Source organism: Solanum pennellii, chromosome 8 (assembly GCF_001406875.1).
Source record: "Solanum pennellii chromosome 8, SPENNV200".
Taxonomy (NCBI): domain Eukaryota; kingdom Viridiplantae; phylum Streptophyta; class Magnoliopsida; order Solanales; family Solanaceae; genus Solanum; species Solanum pennellii.
The window spans coordinates 22,075,099-22,081,895 of record NC_028644.1 but is presented as its reverse complement, the minus strand read 5'-3'; the positions used below and the strand labels follow the sequence as shown (position 1 = coordinate 22,081,895).

At 31.0% G+C, this 6,797-nt stretch overlaps 1 non-coding gene across 1 annotated transcript; it reads right to left on the bottom strand.

Annotated features, from left to right (window-relative positions):
• Nucleotides 1–677: 677 nt before the first annotated feature.
• Nucleotides 678–750, bottom strand: TRNAR-CCG. Its single transcript has one exon. It is a non-coding gene; the product is annotated as a tRNA-Arg (tRNA).
• Nucleotides 751–6,797: the final 6,047 nt, after the last annotated feature.

Below are 6,797 nucleotides of genomic sequence, written 5' to 3'. Positions count from 1 at the left end.
TATAAGATTATTTTATGCCCTTTTTCGATATAAATTTTTATAATGTATTACTATAAATATTTAAACAATATATTAACAAGTAAAGAAATTTCATAGATCTTTTAATTTAATCATTATGACATTTGTACAGATACGAATACTAGTACATAATAATTCTTAAAATAATTCAATATGTCAATGTTCATTTCAAATTTGATTTAAATTCGAAAGTCACTAGGCTCCCAATCATCATCCAAATTTTAATATCTCATAAATTTAACACAATCAATCATATAAGAACTACTTATCTTACATCACATAAATTCAAGAACTAACTCACCAACAAAATTCGAAGATTACTTCTACAAGCTATCCCCATAATGATGGTATGTTTACCAAATTAAATTGTCACAGTGAGACTTCATTTTCATCATATAAATGTTTCTTAGGCTGTTGAAAAGGTGTAAATTTATCATGTTAATAAATTGCTGGATATTTTTTTTTAAATTCAAAAGGCAAGGACAGATGCAAGAAAACATACATACCTGTGAATGATGGAAATAAATTTGAAAAGAAAAATGTTTTAAAAAAATTGATTAGAAGATTAATCTTGAAGGGTTTGTCTTCACTGTATAGAGAAGAACACTTTGCTTAGTGATTAATTAATGAAATGATTTTTAAAAATCAAGGTTTAATAACGATCACGGTGGGACTCGAACCCACAATCTCCCGCTCCGGAGGCGAGCGCCTTATCCATTAGGCCACGCGACCCCTTGTTGACTACTTTTAAGATATATGTTACTTAGTAGCATTAATACAAATAAGAAGTCCCTCCCTTCTCCTTCTTTTTAACGTGGCAAAATAATTTGATAGATCATTATACTTGTATGAGTTTGTATTTTGAATCCTTTTACTTAACTATTTACCAACTGAAATCTTAAACTCAATGAAACTCAGCATTTTAAACTCCTTTGATCTTGTCTGAAATTTAAACGCACGATAAAATATGTCATCACCCAGATTAAATTTTAAATGACACCACTTATTATTTAATTCTTTAAAATAAATTATATTTTTTCTTTTTTTTCCCGCTCCATCTTCACCTTCATATCACTTGACCAACGCATGTAAAACCCTTTTCTCTATGGATGTCAATGAATCATGATTAAAGTATTTCAATATATTATAATATTTAAACTCAATTTTATCCAACATACTTCATCTAATTTATATTCAACAATTACTTTTATCCTTTTAAAACTATAGATCTTTGTCATTTTACCCTAGAAAGTGAAAGAAAGATAAACCAAGAAGAATAACAGATTTAAAGATGGAACACTAACTTTTCTAGCAATTTTAACAACAAAAAGAGTTCAAGATATTAATTAGGCATATTTCTTCCGTGAAATTGGATATTAAATCAATTTTCTCGATTTTCCTTTGCTCATTTTGTTTTCATGGTTTGCGCGATTTCGTTTCTAATTTGGCATAAGAGTAAATCATAAAAAAGGAAAAAGAGAAAAGAACTAGAAAGGAGTGGAGGAAGGGAGAATGAAAAGAATGGGGGATTGGGTGGGGGAAGATCATGGAAATGGGAGCAGTGGGGGAAAGAAGTAAGAGTGAAGTTAATAATTTTAATTTTAATTTTATTCTTTTTATTATATCTTCCTTTTCTTTTAATTATTTTTAGTCTAAAATTTTATTTTCATGCTCTTTTTTTTTTGTATGAAATCACATTCTTATGTCAACTCAAAAATTAAGTTGTCACGTAAGTTTGCATTGGTCAAAAGGATTTAAGATGATGAATTTTATTGACTTATAGGGTTTGTTTGACAAAGAGGTAAGTCAAAAGGTTTCAAATACAAACACATACAAGTACAAGGGCCTACCAGATCATTTCGTCTTTTTGCTATATAACTTACTTTATAGTTTCATAACACATTGTTAAAAGAGACTAACCAATTAAGTTAGACCGATGGGTAATTGTTTATCATGCTAAAGTAAATAGACTATTACATGTTTTTAATAAACAAATCATTTCGAAAACTATAGGCATAACGGAGGCATACCATAATCATGCTACTTACATTAATAATAGACAATAATTATGCTTATGCTAAACAACATGTAATTTTTCTAGAACACATAAATTATTTGGTGAAATTTAATTCGATACATACTTCTTGAAGCGTGAGCAGATATACTGCTTTGAAATTCTCTCAATACTTAAGTGGACAATATTGAATAGAAAACTTATTTTATTTCTTGATTAAAAGAACCTCTACTTATAGATATTTCTTCCAGTCCAAAAGGGAGAAGAAAACTCACATGTATCTCTCATTTCCCCCTTAGAAATAAGATTTCATGTTCTAGTTAAATATGAGTATTGTAGGAACCACCGAATTAATTGTTAATTCTTTCTATTATGAAATTAATTTTAAAAATTAATTAAAATATTTTTACCATGATAAATTACAAATCATTCCACTAGAAAATCATAATTGCACTCCTTTATTTGTATTTTGAAATTGTCACGACCGAGATTTAAGACTAGCCTCTTAGCATCCGTCATAATATTTCATAGGTTAAAATGCGGAAAAGTTATAACTTTTATATATTGAGGTTTACATAGACCTCTCACATATTACTTAGGAAGTTTACTTAGACTCCTCGCATAGGAAGCTTACATAGGTTTCTCGCTTAAACAATATACATAACATATAAGAATTTAGTCTATAATACCATCTCACATCAAACCATCTAAAATGAGTAGAACATTCACGCATAGCCCTTAATACAAATATCATAATTGCCTCATAGAGCTTGCAACAATATCTTCAACAATAAGAGAGAAAATAATGTCTTTAGACTATAGCAAATCCGACTAGGCTAGATAGAAGGCAACATCGTCGATTATTTAGTACTCACTAATCAACTTGGGAAAGATGTCCAGGTTTCTTGCAATTTGGCCTTGATACCTCAACGATCCGAACCTACACTATTTGAGAAAAAGGGAAAGAATATGGGTTAGTACATCCAATTGTACTAAGTATGGAAATATATGCACATATAATCTTTGGAATCATGCTAAAAGAGACATTTAGTTCAACATCATGCTAAATCACTTTCAAAAGCTTTCATGAACAATTAGCAACACATATAAGCAATTAGACACAAAATCACACAATACAAGTCCATATCCAACATAAGACCAATATCATGATAAATTCAAGTCAACATGAATTCTATCAACATAAGGTCATATCACATGAATATTGGCATATCAAGATCATATAACCAAAGCAACTCCAACATAATGTCACAACAACAAAGTACGTACATGGGTTCATATCATCACATCATACAAGATCTTTACACACAACCCCTTCCCAAGCTCACAAGTGCAATGCCTATGTGAAGTCCCATAAACCCACATAGTCAAGCAAAGAAGGAAAGAGATTATAAGTAATGCGTAACTTCACATAACATAGCATCAAGAGTAGTCATCATCATATATAACAATATAGACCAACAACATATTCATAAGTGAAACTAACATCATATAGAATCATCAACATGTAAAGTCAACATATGCATATCATTGAAGTCATAAGAGCATATGAACATCCTCCTAGGACTTCCCTCAAGGCCAACTAGTAGCATAGGTAGAGTCTCATACCCCTACATATACTAAGAAGAATCCTTAAGTCACCCTAGTTATAGTTCACTTTATTACTTTTATTTTACTTTCGGAACAATTGCCTTAACAGACAAATACCATGTGAGCTAAATATAGAATCTGGTGTCATGAAACCCTACACCGAAAGAAGGTGGTCTACTTGCCAAGGTAGGACCAAAACATGAACATAACATTATAGGTGGATCCACTAGCTAGTATTCCTATGGGGGCAACATAGTTCAAAAACTAGGAGACATACTAGAGACCCTATTTATGTTCAATGGCATTGTAATCTCCATCTAATGAAAACCAATGTGAACCTACCTTTCCACATTGGGAAGGGACACCTCTCATAACTAGTTCACTCGGTGCTAAGCTAAAGTACCTTTTTGAAATGTCTTTCATTCATTCATAATCATTATAACTTAATATAGGCCATAGGATACTAGTCCCTTGTATTCTCATAGTCATTTAGCTCATTAGGTATTGCATGAGAATATCCTTTCATTACAACCCTTCATTAGTGAGATTAACACACCATCATCATCATATCATAGTAAAGCACATAAGTGATTCACGATCAACCTTATATCATCATACCTTAATCATAATCTCACAATTCATATAGTCAAGAAATTTCAATTACATTCATCATTCCATCACCTACCTAATCTATCACATGTACTACCTCAAGTGATAATCATAATCAAGTATAAACCATCACAATTGAAGTAAGGATTCAAGATCACTAAGTCTTAACAAGTCATCTTCAAAAGTCTACTTCAAGGTCTTACCCCTAATTCATCACAATTAGCCAATAAATCACTCATCATCATCATCATCATCATAATATAAAGAATTGAACAATAACATAACCAATTCTATCAATTCTAATCATCTTCAAGTCATAACTAGGGTTAGGATAAATGATCCAATTCATCACAAAACAAGGCAATGATAAAGAACTACTACAGTTATACTATAAACAACCATATTCTATCATTAATAATCAAAAGGAAACCAATAACAATTGAATTTGAATGATCAATTTCGGAATAAGAAGGAAACCCATGTTTTTGACATCTTTGGAAATCAATTTGAAGGATCCTCTTGGGGAAAGAGATTCCAAGAGTGAAGAGTTCCCATACCTTAACAATCCTTGAAGATTGATGGAGAGAAAGTTGAATTCTTGCATCCCTAATGCCCTTGAACCTTGTCTTCAATGGTGTTCTTTGGGGAAAGAGGGAGAAAGTAGAGAGAAGGTGGAGAGATTTGAGTTTGGAAATTGTGGGGTGTTGGGTTAGAATAATTAGGTTCATGTCTTATATAACCCCTAAATAACTTAATTAGACATCCATTAACCCTTAATTAATTAACTAACCAACTAACTAATTAATTCCCTTAACTTAAAATCTTGATAGTAACACAGACCCTGACCTACGAAACCTCGACCTATAGTCCGTAGGTCCAACAACGGCACTGTATGGTGCAACCTTCGTTTGCGATAGAGACTTGGTTTTTGGATAATTTTGGAGAATTGTAAGTGTTGGACAACTACGAATATCCACGGAGCGCCTATCAATCGAAGGTTCATCGATTGGATCGTCATTTGCCTACTGTCAATTTGACAGTTTTGAGTCAAATGAAGGGTCCTCTCCAAGAACCCTTTGGGTCGTCTTGAGGAGTCATACCCAGACGTTTCGATCCTAAACATATTCTAATATCATTTTAACACCTATCTACCAATTTTCATTAGTTTTCGACTCTTAAAATCCCATGAAACATGCCAAGACACACTAGTGCACATTTCACAATTCACCAGACGTCATGGACGTTTCTAAACGTTTTGACTCTAACACTTCTTAAATGTTTCAAATACATTATTTTAGGCCTATAAACATTGTTCTAAGTCTTAGTTCTTCATGTGAGGCTCTAGATTAGCTCTTGGACTTCCGGAGTATTACAATTATGTAATTTTTCATATTAAGGTTACATATTCTAATCAATTAATTAAACGGAAAAGGGCCTAAAATACCCTCAAAGTATTGGAAATGGTACAAAATTACCCTCCATCCACCTATTGGCTCCATAATACCCTTTCCACCCACCTATTGGGTCCAAAATACCCTTGTCATCCACCTTTTGGTTCAAAATTGATCACTTATTTAACGGTTTTATATTTAAACTATTTAAATATTTTTTAAATACGTGGCACTCAACTATTGTTATAATTCAACTTATTAGTATAATTTATAAATCAATCCACTACCCACCCATTACTAATTAAACCCACCAAATTAATAAACCCGTCACAATATTAATGCAACAACAGAAAAGCTACTGCCAGTTGAATGTTTTTAAAAATTTGAGATGAAAATATCTATAGAAGTAAATTATCATATATACAAGTGTCTAAATAAAAATTACCGACAAATTTAAAAGTTTGACTATGTTCATCTAAATTATTCTTACGTCTCAATTATGTGATGTTACTTCACAGGTAACTTTTTTTCAAAATAATATATTAAAGGTTTTAAAACAAATGATAAATATTTATAAAAGTATATTTTAAAAAAGTGCATGAATTAATTCGGGATATATTAATTCTTTACATTTAATCATAAATTTCTAATTAATCTTGAAAGAGAATCCTATTGAAAGTGTCCTCCTAAATAAACGGCTCAACATAAATTTAATTGGAGCTTTGATTCGGACTCGAATAATTTTGGATGTCATTTTCAGGAATCTAAAATTTCATCGTGTTTTAGTAGTGTTTATGACGATTTTGATATAATAGTTGGATTATTAATTGGGTGAGGTTTAGTTAGTAATGAGTGGGTAGTGAGTTGGTTTATAAATGATATAAATAAATTAAATTATAATCAATAGTTGAGCATCAAGTATTTTAAAAAATATTTAAATAGTTTAAATTTAAAATCATTAAATAAGTGGTCAATTTTGAACTCAAAGGTGGAAGACAATGCTATTTTGGAGCCAATAGGTGGATGAAAAGGGCATTCTGGAGCCAATAGGTGGATGAAGGGTAATTTTGTACCATTTTCAATACTTTAAGGGTATTTTAGGCCTTTTTCCGTTAATTAAATTACTGAAGAATTTAATTCAAAGATTAATTTTTTTA